This window comes from Lutra lutra, chromosome 11 (assembly GCF_902655055.1).
Source record: "Lutra lutra chromosome 11, mLutLut1.2, whole genome shotgun sequence".
Lineage (NCBI taxonomy): Eukaryota > Metazoa > Chordata > Mammalia > Carnivora > Mustelidae > Lutra > Lutra lutra.
The window spans coordinates 16,177,673-16,191,478 of NC_062288.1; the positions used below are offsets into that span (position 1 = coordinate 16,177,673).

Genomic DNA, 13,806 nt, shown 5'->3' on the forward strand with positions numbered 1-13,806 from the left:
TGTTTTATAAACACTGAATTGCCAATATTAAAATATGAGAGTTTTCCCCTCATAGATCCAAATTTCTAGTTTCTCTTCAAATATAGGCAATCCTGGCAATACTTCCCAGCTCCCCAGTTTGACATCCTGCCACCTCACTTACATGCAGCCCTGCCTACTCCTTCTTGGCATTTGTTTGGGCTCCTAGTTTACGTGGCCTTTGGATCCCCAATAGTTGGGGTCCAGTCTCAGCTGGCTGTGGGAGGACGGGGCTCACAAAGAACACTGCCTAGTGTCAGTCCCCTCCTTACTAGTTGTATAACCTGAGACAAACTACTTTAACCTCTCTATGCCTCAGCTTCTCCTTCTGTAAAATGAGGACAATTATGATGTAATGTACTTCAGAGGGCTTTTGCGAGGAATACATTAGTTTCTAGAAAGCAGCGGTTGTGCAGGTATTGGGGCCGGTGAGACGTTTTTGGTTGTCACAACTGGGGGAGGTGTCCCTGGCATCTAGTTAGAGTCCAGGGATGCTGTAGGATGGCTCCCACAACAACAACAACAACAACAACAACAACAATTAGCCAGCCCAAAATGTCAACAGGATAAGCAATCCAGACACAAAGCGATGAGAACAGCAGCTGGCCCAGAGGAAGCCCTCTTTTAAGTGAGAGCTCTTATCAATAATGCCCAAAGTGAGGACTGGCTGGTGCTCATATCTCAGCTGGAGAAATTTCTGATAGCTCAGGAGCTCCTTGCTTGATGAATTTAAGTACAACACAAATAGCAAAATGTACTTGAAACTCCCTGGTTCCGCATATTCGCTCAACAAGCAAGTGGTTAATTGAAAGAAAACAAAAACAAAAACATGAAAGTCTATTTTCCTAAAACAAAGAGCAAACAAGAATACACCCGGGTAAGCAATAATGCACAGGATTTGAAAAGCACACTGTCCTAAAACACATGGGTGGTGGAAACCAGTGACTACTGCAACTTAGAAGGTACTAGGCCAAATTCCTCTCCACTCCAAGTTTTATACACTGAGGATGCCCACTGGTCCCAAGATAGTTTTCGGAAAACTGTGACAAGATGAGAAGTAGAGGAGAAGGGTTTTAAACTAAAGAGTCAACCACACCCCGTACTACCCCAGTGCCTGCGCAGGAATATCCTGCAGGCTGGCAGGGGTCCTGTGATGGGGAGTCATCACAACAGGTACCTTCAAGATCCAGATCGAGAACAAGCAAAGCAAATAAAATAGCTCAGAAAGGCTCAAGCTCTGCAGGACAGCAGAACCCATGACATCTGGTGCAAGCCTCCGCTGTCTCCAGCCAGGGATACGGACCAGGCTTCTTAGCCCAGCACCACATGCATCCCTGGCTAGGCTCTCTGGGCCTTTTCTAATCTTTAATACTCAAAAGCTGGAACTGTTATTATATTATCCAGTACCATAAACACAGGTAACAATGATTTTTACTTGTGACCATTTACAACCCAAAGATTTGAGTTCCTCTCAAGGGATCTCTTGGTAACTGCCCTTAACTGAAATAGGAAAGAGGTTCTGTTGAATCAAAGCCAAGAAAAACAGAACAGTGCTTCTTTCAAAGATGAGATGATAAAAGTATAAATAAAACTAAAGGGCTCTACAATCTACAAAAAACTTTGCATGTATAACATGAATAGTTAAGTGTCTCCTAAGCTCAAGCAAACATATATTTGAATACCCATGCATAAAAGAGTGCATTACCAAAGATACCAGGATTGGTAAACTACATCACAAAGAAAGACTCCCAAAGGTGTTATGAAAGGCTTCCATTAAAGACACAGGAAATATTCCATTAAATAAGCAGCACAAATGGACATGGAAGGACAGGCAGAACTTTGGCTGGATTTGTCCATCTATGAGGCATTCCAGGCAGAACACAAGCAAAGACACTGAAGCTGAAACAGCTAGTTCAGCCTGGGGCACTAGGTTCGGAGAAGGATGGCACTACAGTCTGAGACCAATTCATGACAGCCTAGATCTTCAAAACATGGACACTGCTTGCACGAACAATCTTGAAGGACAGGGAAACTCAGTCAAAATACCCAGTGAATGGCTTAAAGAGCAAAAGCTCTCTTTTGCCTAAATTTAAGACTTTCCAATGTGTAAGAAAGAAGATAAGTGCATTTACATAATTCTAATTCAACTAATGAAAGACAATCCCTACTACGTTATAGGAGAGTCAAGAAATCACCAGAAAGTAAATTGAACTATTTGTTAGTTTACTATTACTCACCTACCATATCCCAGTCATAAGAAGCAAAGCTTGGAAATAAATAATGAGTATTTTTAAATTGGAGGAACATAGCAACTCATTTTTTAACCACAAAATCCATGAACTGATTTTTACTTAATTTTTTAAAATGATTATAGAGTACCAAGAAAGAAGTTATATCCCAAAGCTGACCCAAAGACGTCCTCAATTCTAGGAAGAAACTCCACTTGCTAACAAAGAGTATGAGCCAGCAGCTCTATGCAATGTTCCCACACCTGTAAGCGCAAGGTTAATGCTAGGAATTTAGTAACAAGTTTTGAACTCCTTTTCAAAGATGTGTGCAATTAGGGGCACCTGGGTGGCTCAGTCAGTTAAGCATCTACCTTCAGCTCAGGTCATGATCCCAGGGTCCTTGGATAAAGCCTGCTCAGAAGGGATCTGGCTTCTCCCTCTCTCTCTCAAATAAATAAATAAAAATCTTTAAAAAGGAAAAAAAAAAAAGATGTGTGCAATTAAACCTTAAATTTTATAGTCATTTTTGAGGGGCACTGGGGTGGCTCAGTCGGTGTCTGCCTTCCACTCAGGTCATAATTCCAGGGTCCTGGGATCGAGCCTGCTTCTCCCTCTCCCTGTTTCTCCCCCTGCTTGTGTACACCCTCATTCACTCTCTCTCTCTCTGCCAAATAAACAAAATCTTAAAAAAAGAAAAATCATTTTGAAACCACTGCCTATTAACAAAAATCTGTAATCTACTAACAAAAATACTGTATTCTCAGGGGCACCTGGGTGGCTCAGTCAGTTATGCGTCTGCCTTAGGCTGGGGTGAGGATTCTCCGGGTCCTGGGATCAAGCCCAGCACCAGGCTCTCTGCTCAGCAGGAAGCCTGCTTCTCCCTCTCTTTCTGTCCCCCCCCCTTACTCTGGCGCTCTCTCTCTCAAATAAATAAATAAAATCTTTATAAAATGAGAGGACTAAATCATGATCTCTAAAATGCCATTTCAAAAAATATAACTTCAAAAAAATATATAACTTCAAATAAAAGAGATTTGTAGCTGTAGCTATGTTATTCAGGGAAGCAGTGAGGTAGAGTAACATGGATTAGGCTTTGGGGTCAGGCTAGCTGGAATGTTTGAATCTACGCTCACTCAGTACTAGCTAGATGGCCAAAGTACAAGCTTCCCTTCTGATCAAGAAGGATTAATATTTACCTTTGCAATATGTTGGAAGGAAAGAATGTATGTAATGCTCCTGGCACAGTGTAGGCACTAAATAAAGGCAGACATTAATTCTCCAGTTAGTTAAAAGCTCTGATGAAAAATGGTAATTCACTTGACCATGCAGTTTCCTAGAACTCAGCTTGGACAAGAGCAGGTAGTGACTGCCAGTCCTTTCCAAAGGGATACCCTACATAAAGAATGGAGGGCTCATAGGAAGGAAGGATAAAAGCAGGGAGCTGAAGACAAGCAGAGGCTGAGAGTCCTGCACATAATAATGAATAGGAAAAAACAGCATGAGACACTGTGCTAAAGGGAAGGAGATGTATTTTCATTAAGAGAGAAGACTACTGGTGAAAAAATATATACATAATGAATTGCTGCAATGATTTCATAACCAAAATAAAACAGAGAGCTAGCTAGAGTCTATGAGCATCATTAAATAAAGAGGGGTTTGGCAACACACAAATCCTATGCCTTTTGCCTGAGTGCACTGGGTTCAGACAATGCAGCTCAAGCCCACCTCTCAAATGTCATCTCCCCCCACCTCACTCTCTCCAAGGTTCAATCCATTCCACACATGGCTTCTCTTCTATCCCTGGTACACTCTAAGCCCATTTTTCCTTTAGCTCCTTTGCACTGCAGTGTCTGCCTGGAAACTTCCACCAGATCTTCCCATGGCTGACTCATTCTAAACACTTAGGTCTCATCAAACTGTCACTTCCTCAAGGAAACCTTCTCTTGTCACCATATCTAAATTCTCTCAACTCCCCCATATCCCAGTCACACTCTATCCCCTTATCCTGAACTATTTTTTCTATCATTTATCATTATCTAAAATAGTCATTTTTCTTTACATGTTTATTGTGTCTCCACCAAAATGAAAGGTCTTTGAGGGCAGGAACCCTAAGTAAACTTTTCAATCTCCAACACCTCAAACCAAAATGTGGCACAGATGAGGTCCTCATCTGATAAACTTGTTCAAAGAATAAACTGAAATGATTGAAATTGCCATCCTGTGAACATAAGTAAGGAAAAGTCTCCCAAAGTGACTTCAATTTCACTTCTTTAATGCAGTTTTATGCAATCATGCAGACTTAAAAGTTCAATGTTTTACCAAGATTTAAAGAGAATAAATTTTTAATGAAAATATTATATATGTATTTACATACTGTACACCACACATTTTCACTTTATGGGCATGAATCTATACATAAAGCAAAGGTAGTAAAAGTTTTATTTTTTGAGATCGTGCTTTTAGAGAGTAGATGGGTAGGTGGTACATACATGGGAATTATCTTTCAGAACCTTTCTCAAAGGTTCTGAGGTAAACAATCTGAACTAATTCCAGTATATTTGAGAGATTAGACCTGTTACTTTGTTACCTTGCTAAACTTATCCAAACTATTACTGAGTCAAGTGATGAATTCAGTGATTCCATCTGTGAAACAGAAGACAAATGACATGGTGAATAACTGGCACATTAATGGAAGGGTAAGAAAAGTTCCACAATGTTAACCCATATTTGAACAAAAGGCGGGGGGGGGGGCGGGGGGGGACAACTCTTTCTATAAAATCCTAAACAAAAACAAGCATGCTACTTTGATTTCAAAATATGGCCGGATACTATGACTGGGCAAGGCAGTGAAATGAAACTAGGGCCACAACACTCATAACTTGGGCTTTGATTTTTCAATTTTGTTTTGTTTTGAACACTGATTTTCTTAATGAGTAAAAGAGGCCAATGATCGACCTTGTCCGTATAAACCACGCATCACCCTAGTCACCGTTCATGGTTAACTCCGGAGGGCCCATGGCGCCAGCACGGGGCGGGACTCCACCGAGGACTCCTCGAGGTCCGCAGGGGGAAGGAATGCAGACCTCTCTACCAGCATCCCGTCCCAGCATCCCAGCCTCAGCTCTGGAACGAGGTGGGGCTCAGCATTCTGCAACTTCACTTTTGCATCCTTTATAAACACAGCCTGCCTAGCCCCTCCTCCTCCCCGAGGACCGCGCAGCGCTCCGCAAACACCCGACGCTCTGGCTCTGGCCTCCGTTCACGGGTCTACCGTGAGCCCCGAGCAAGTCATCTGATCCCGGGTGACTCAGTTTTCCAATCTATCAAATAGGGTGACGAGAAACCCAGCCTACCTTATCGGGTGGTTTCGGGCCGGCCGCCCCAGGCTGGCCCGGGGACAGCGGTTCCGTAGTTGCGCCCGCGCCAAGCGGGCGGAGGGGCGGGGCTTGGCGGGGCGGGCCCGGGCACCAAGCCTCGCAGCCGGCGCGCAGCCCACCGCCCGCAGTCAGCCACCCCCTGCCCTCTTCGAGTATCCGACCCGTGACGTCAACACGCTGACGTCGACGCACAGAGGCTCATCTCGCCGGAGGGACCAAAGACTGGGCTGGGGCCTGCGTGCCCCCTCCCCCCCCGTAACAGAGCCAGCGATTGGTACAAGAGTCTGTCGATCATTTGCTGCCCAGTAAGCGACATGAGAAGCCGGGAAAAGGCGGGCTGGCTTGGCCCGAGGGGAGGGTGTGAATCTAGACTTGGTTTTGAGAGCCTCGAGCTGGTTGGACTTGACTGAGTGTTGTCACACAGTGTTTCGTTAATGGGCGGCTTCCCCCGTGCGGGAGATTTTGCTTCTTTCGCTTTCCTGCAGTCTCGTGGTGGAGATTTAGGTTCCAGTTCGTGGAAAATAGTCATGGCCTGGATTTCAGGGTCCCTGGCACCTCCCACTGTGCTCTCCAGGAATGAAAAAGTAGGACCTTCCATTTCTCTGTTGAAGCGTCACCTCCAATTTGAATTCTCCTCAAAGCCCCCAGACTTATTTAGGAGACCCTTTCTCTGTTCTTCTGTGGCATAATTAACACTCCGATAATAGTAGTCACATATAATTATGTTTGTTTTCCCACGAGATGGGGCTCCTTTTAACGATTGTTTTAATTCAAATTACCTTTAAGTTTTAAAAGATCTTTTTACCAATAGGTGATATATATAGTTCAAATATTTAAAGATGTAGAAGGTCATAGAGTGAAAATTTTTCCGCTTCCAACTTCTCAGGCATTCAGTTCGCCTATTGGAGGGAACCACTGTTACTTTCTGGATGGATAACCTTTCAAAGTAGACGTTCTAAGTGCCATGATTAATTTTAAATTACACATAATAGTAAATGTAAACGTTACAAATAGGCTAAAATCATTTTCAGGCACTAATTATAAACCCAGTCCCTATTTGATGACTTCTAGTTCCTATGCATTTACATATGTGTAGCCTTTTTTTTTTTTTTCCAATCAACATTATATTCTTGAGATTTTTCCGTATCTCTATATAGAGATCTACCTCATTCTTTTAAGATACTTCATGGCAGCCCTCAGAACCAATAGATACAATTTATTATTTCCTTACCGTTGGATATGTACTTAATCTCTTTTTTGTTTTTCTATCAGAAGCATTGCTACATTGAACATAAATGCATGCTGAAAATACATACATACATGCATACATACATAAATGCTACTCCTTTTTGTACCTGTATCCAAGTGTTCTCCAGGGTAGAAATACTAGCAAGTGAATGTGCTGGATAGAGAATTTTCAGAGTAGATTCTTCATAGCAGATTTTAAATCTTCATAGTACATTCTTTCATTTGTTCCTTTAAGTAGCTGTTACAACTTGCATTCCTACCTGTAATATATGAGCAACTCCCTGCACTTGCTAAAATGGAAAAAAAATATAATTTAAAAAAATTTCTGAATTGATCAGTGTGAAAAAATTTTTGAGGGATAACACGTGTGCAAAAGAAGTGCAGTAATCATGAGTGTATGTCTTGGTAGGAAAGTGAATGAACTTGTGTAAGCATCTCCTAGATCAAGATTTTGAAAATTTACCAGGAACGTAGAATCTCTCCTCATACTTGTTCTAGTCATTGCACTCCTAAACAGAAATAGCTACGATGTTGAATTTTACTACCAAAATTAGTTTTGCCTGCCTGAACATTTGTATATGGACAGAGGTAGTATGTGCTCTTGTGTGGCTCTTTTAGCTCAGTACTATGCCTATAATATTGATTCATATTAAAGAATGTAGTTGTTTGTTTCCATTTTTTTTTAAAGATTTTATTTATTTATTTGACAGATCACAAGCAGGCAGAGAGGCAGGCAGAGAGAGAGGAGGAAGCAGGCTCTCTGCTGAGCAGAGAGCCGGATGCGGGGCTCGATCCCAGGACTCCGAGATCATGACCTGAGCCGAAAGCAGCGGCTTAACCCGCTGAGCCACCCAGGCGCCCCGTTTGTTTCCATTTTTGTATACATTTCCAAAGTTTCTCTATTTATTCTAATATTGCTTGAGGTGAAGTTGTTTGAAGTTGGGGTGGCCACAAGTGATAGTACTATGAATATTCTTGTAGATCTCTGTTGATGCACATAGTTACACATTTGATTTTGATATATCCCTATGAATAGTATTACTGTGCCACAGGATATGCTTGTATTCACTATTAGTAGAACCTGCCAAATAGTGTTTTATTTTGGTTTACCAATTTACAGCTCACTAGCAGTGAACGAAAATTCCAGTTGCTCTACATCTTTGCCAACATTTGATATTCTCATTTTTGTTTTGTGCTCATCCTCTTTTTTTTTGTTTTCAATTTTATTGAGACAAATTGAATACACAAAAAGTTGCATATATTTAATACAGAAATCTTAATGAGTTTAGATGTATGCATATACATGATACCATCACCACAAACAAGATAATAAACATAAACATCATCACTAAAATATTTCTTGTGTCCCCTTGCTTTTGTTGTTGCTCTTGTTGGTAAGAGAACACAGCATAAGTTCTACCTTTTTAACAAGTTTTTAAGTGCATAACACCCTGTTTTTAACTATGGCCTAACATAGATTTTTCATGTAAGTGGAATCATGCAGCATTTGTTCGTCTGTAACTGACTTATTTCCAGGCATAATGTTTTCCATGGTGATATGATATCTCCTGTTCCTCACACAGAACCTCATGAAAGCCCCAAACTGGGCTGGTCTTCAGTGTCTGCCCTGAGGATAATCATCATGAGGGGACCACAGCAGGTAAGAGGGCTGTGGTGACGGTAGGTCACCTTCTACTCCTTTCTATCTGCAGCCCCTCTTATCCCTCACCTCAGACTTCCCCAGACCTACCACCTAAGCCTAAAAATTTCTCTGCTCCCTCCTGGTTCAAGCTCCAGGGATCCATGTTTGCCTGGATGTCCAGGACAAGTTTTGGCCTTGGATTTTGTATTCCAGCAATCCCTGGGAATTGTCCTGGCAAGCCAGATGCTGTAAAGAAAAAGTGATGATTGAACTGAGTAAAACAAATCAGAGTAAGAACATGTCTCTGGTTGTGTAACTGGCTTATCACATGATAGGCCACTTTTAAGCAATTAGAACTAGATAATGCAATCATTTCTTACCCAATTAAATTTGTAAGCCCAGAAATGCATGAATTAGCACTTTAGCTTTTGCTTCAAAGTAATTGTTACTTAGATGAAAGGAAATTTAAAATGAGAAATGGATTTTGATAAAAATGTAGAGGTGTAGATAATATGCACTTCTTGTTAAATGCTTGAAAAATGCATGTTTTCTTGTCTATGCATGATGTCACAAATGGTAAGATATCCTTCTTTTTTTAAGGCTGAATAACATTGTATTGTATGCATCTTCCACATTGTATTTACTCATTCATCTGCTGATGGTAATTTGGACTATTTCTAAATCCTGATTTTTGTGAATCATGCTGCAATAAACATGGCAGTACAGCTATCTCTTTGAGATCCTGATTTCAATTTGGATATATACCCAGGAATGGAATTATTAGGTCATATGGTAGAAGAAATAGAAAATATGAACAGACCAATAGACAAGTAAAGGAAATTGAATCAATAATCAAAAGCTCCCAACAAAGAAAAGCCCAGAACCAGATAGCTTCACTGGTGAATTCTATCAAATGTGTAAAAGGATTAATACCATTCCTTCTCAGACTCTTCCAAAATATTAAAGAGAAGCAGCACTTTCAAACTCATGGTATGAAGCCTGCATTACACTGACACCAAAACCAGAAAAAGACACTACAAGAAAACAAAACTGCAGGTCCATATCGCTGATGAACGTGGATGCAAAAATCTGTTAAAAAAAAAAAGTCTAGATGCAAAAATTTGTAACAAAAAATTCTAGCAAACAGAATTCAATGGCGTATTAAAAGGATCATATATTGTGATCAAATAAACTATATTCCTGGGATGCCAGAATGTGTTAAAAAACACTTTAACAGAATGAAGGATAAAAATCATATGATTGTCTCAATAGATGCAGAAAATCTATTTGACAAAATTCAACATCCCTTCATGTTGTTGAAACTTTCAAATCGGGTATAGAAAGAATACACCTCAACATAATGAAGGCCATATATGACAAGCCCACAGCTAAACTCCAGCTTAATACTGAAAAACTAAAAACCTTCCCTCTAAGATCAGGAGCAAGATGAATCTGTCCTTTCCCACCACTCCTATTCAACATAATATTGGAAGACCTAGCCAGAGCAATTAGACATGAAAAAGAAATAAAAGGCATCCAAGTTCGAAAAGAAATAGTCTATGTTTGCAGATTATATGATCACATATGGTCATATATATAAAACCCTAATGATTACACACACATGCATGCACACACACATATTTGTTGGAATGAATAAATACATCTAGGAAAGTTGCAGGGTATAAAAATCCCATATACTCTTGGTTTGAGCTCAGGTCATGATCTCATCATTATGAGATCAAGACCCCTGTTGGGCTCCACACTCAGGGTGGAATCTGCTTGAGATTGTCTCCCCCTTTCCTCTGCCCCTCCTGCTCATGCTCTCTCTCTCAGATAAATAAGTAAATCTTTAAAAAAAATTTTTTTTAATCACCTTATAAAAGTCATTTGCTGGGGCACCTGGGTGGCTCAGTCGGTTAGGCATCTGCTTCATCTCAGGTATGATCCAGAGATCCTAGGATTGAGCCCTACATTGGGCTCTCTGCTCATCGGGGAGCCTGATTCTCCCTCTTCCTCTGCTTGCACTCTCTTTCTCTCTCTCTCAAATAAATAAATAAAATCTTTTAAAAAAATAAGTTGCATTTCCATACACTACCAATGTATTATCCAAAAAGGAAATTAGGTAAATGTTCTTAGTTACATTAGCACCAAAAACAATAAAATATTTAGGAGGTGAAAGGTTTGTGTACTGAAAATGATAACACACTAAAGAAACCAATTAAAGAAGTCACAGGGGCACCTGGGTGGCTCAGTCGGTTAAGCATTTGCCTTCAGCTCAGATCATGATTCCAGGCTGCTGGGATCAAGCTCCACATCAGGCTCCCTGCTGGATGGGCAGCCTGCTTCTCCCATTCCACCACTTGTGCTCTCTCACACATGCACACACACACTCTCTTTCTCTCTCAAATGAATAAATAAAGTCTCTTTTTTTTTTAAAGAAAACATTAAAAAGTGAAAAGACACTTTGTGTTTATAGATTGGAAGACTTAATATTATTAAAATGACCATACTTGGGCACCTAGGTGGCTCAGTGGGTTAAAGCCTCTTCCTTTGGCTCAGGTCATGATCCTAGGGTCCTGGGATCAAGCTCCCTCTCTTCTGCCTGCCTCTCTGCCTACTTGTGATCACTGTCAAATAAATAAATAAAATCTTTAAAAATAAATAAATAAATAAAATGACCATACTACCAAAGCAACCTACATATTCAGTGCTATTCTCATCAAAACTACAGTGGCTATACACAATGGAATACTATGCAGCCATCAAAAGAAATGAAATCTTGCCATTTGCGACGACGTGGATGGAACTAGAGGGTATCATGCTTAGCGAAATAAGTCAATCGGAGAAAGACAACTATCATATGATCTCCCTGATATGAGGGAGAGGAGATGCAACATGGGGGGTCGAGGGGGTAGGAGAAGAGTAAATGAAACAAGATGGGATTGGGAGGGAGACAAACCATAAGTGACTCTTAATCTCACAAAACAAACTGAGGGTTGATGGGGGCAGGGGGTTGGGAGAGGGGGTGGGGTTGTGGATATTGGGGAGGGTATGTGCTATGGTGAGTGTTGTGAAGTGTGTAAACCTGGCGATTCGCAGACCTGTACCCCTGGGGATAAAAATATATGTTTATAAAGCTGTAAAAAAAAAAAAAAAGAAAGAAAGGATGAATCCCCAAGTTTTGTAGCAACATGGACGGGACTGGAAGAGATTATGCTGAGTGAAATAAGTCAAGCAGAGAGAGTCAATTATCATATGGTTTCACTTATTTGTGGAGCATAACAAATAGCATGGAGGACAAGGGGAGATGGAGAGGAGAAGGGAGTTGAGGGAAATTGGAAGGGGAGGTGAACCATGAGAGACTATGGACTCTGAAAAACGATCTGAGAATTTTGAAGGGGTGGGGGGTGGGAGGTTGGGGGCACCAGGTGGTGGGTATTGTAGAAGGCACGGATTGCATGGAGCACTGGGTGTGGTGCAAAAATAATGAATACTGTTATGCTGAAAAAAATTAAAAAATTAAAAAAAAAACTACAGTGGCATTTTATACAGAAATAGAAAAATAATCCTAAATTTATGTAGAACAGCAAAAGACCCAGAATAGCCAAACCAACCTTGAAAAAGAACAAAGCTGAAGGCATCAAACTTCCTGATTTCAAAATATAATACAAAGCAGCTGAAGTTAATATGATACTGGCATAAAAAGACTCATAAACTAATAGAGCATACTAGAGAGCCTGGAAATAAACCCACACATATATAGGCAAATAATCTTCAACAGTGGTGTCAAGAATACACAATGGGAAAAACATAGTGTTTTCAACAAACGGGGTTGGAAAAATTAGATATCCTCATGTAGAAGTATAAAAATAAAGTCCTATCTCACAACAAACACAAAAACCAGCTCAAAATGGATTGAAGCTTTAAATATAAGATCTGGAACTGTAAAACTTCTAGGGAAAAATTGCACGATGCTAGTCTTGGCAATGATTTCATGGCTATTTGGACTGGACAGCAAAAAGAAAACAAAAGCAAAAGTAGACAAGTGAGACTACATTAAACAAAAGCTTTTTCATAATAAAGGGAAGAAGTACAATGGAAAGGCAACCTAAAAATGGAAGAAAATATTTGAAAACCATGTATCTTATAACCTCCCCCCTGCAAAATATATAAGGAACTCTTTATATAGTCCCCCTCCCCGCAAAACTCCTACAACTCTTCAATTCAAAAAAAAAAGCCCAATTTAAAAAAAAGGCAAAAGACTTGAGTAGACATTTCTCAATAGGAGACATACAGATAGCCAATAGAGATATATGAAAATGTGCTTAACATCACTAATCAGAGAAATGCAAATCAAAATCACTATGAGATATACACTCCACACCAGTTAGGCTGGATATTAATAAAAGATAACAAGTGTTGATGGGATATGGAAAAATTAGAATTTGTGTACACCATGGGGATGTAAAATGGTACAGCCACTATGGAAAACTGCATAAAAGTCTTTTTGTGGTTTTATACATTCTGATGCATATGTAGGGGTATCACATTGTAGATTTAATTTGCATTTCCTGGATGACAAAAAGAGTTTAGCACTTTTTCATGTCTATATGCCACTTGTTCAAGTCTTTTACCCAATTTAAAATTGGGCAATGTGCTGTGGTGAGTGCTGTGTATTGTGTAAGACTGATGAATCACAGGCCTATACTCCTGAAACAAATAATACATTATGTTAATTATTTAAAAAGTAGACTATGTCGTTTTCAGGTTTTTCTACATTTTAGATATGATTCCTATGTCAGATATATGTATTGTGTATATTTTTATTACTCTGTGGCTTACTTTATCATTATAAAATATTCATTTTACTAGAATGTACTACAATTAATACTTTTTCTAATTTTTGGAAAATTCAAGGATTTTAGAACATTAATTTCATTTACCCAACTCCTGATTTTTGGGCAATTTTTGTCCTCTATTTTATTTTTTAAAGATTTTATTTATTTATTTGTCAGAGAGAGAGAGTACAAGCAGTGAGAGCAGCAGGCAGAGGGAGAAGCAGGCTCCCTGCTGAGTAAGGAGCCTGATGCGGGACTCAATTCCAGGACCCTAGGATCATGACCTGAGCCAAAGGCAGCCGCTTAACTGATTGAGCCACCCAGGTGTTCCCTTGTCATGTATTTTAAATTCTATTATATTTAAAAACCCAACAAAATATTATTTTATTTCACATAGAAGAATTTATATTTATCCATATATTTTCCCTTACTTTGCCTTTTATTACTTTTTGCTT

The 13,806-nt window shown here is 39.9% G+C and overlaps 1 protein-coding gene across 4 annotated transcripts in view; it reads right to left on the reverse strand.

Annotated features, from left to right (window-relative positions):
- The window catches only part of STARD3NL (STARD3 N-terminal like), a 55,131-nt gene extending 49,376 nt beyond the window's left edge, over nucleotides 1–5,755 (reverse strand). For 2 of the 4 annotated variants that reach the window (XM_047694495.1, XM_047694497.1), the window contains exons 1-2: nucleotides 5,600–5,753; nucleotides 4,834–4,889 (exon numbers count right to left, since the gene is read on the reverse strand). The gene's annotated coding sequence lies outside the window, so the exon portion shown is untranslated. Of the gene's footprint in view, nucleotides 1–4,833; nucleotides 4,890–5,599 lie in introns of all 4 variants that reach the window. The other 2 variants (XM_047694494.1, XM_047694496.1) reach the window with 2 other exon arrangements.
- Nucleotides 5,756–13,806: the final 8,051 nt, after the last annotated feature.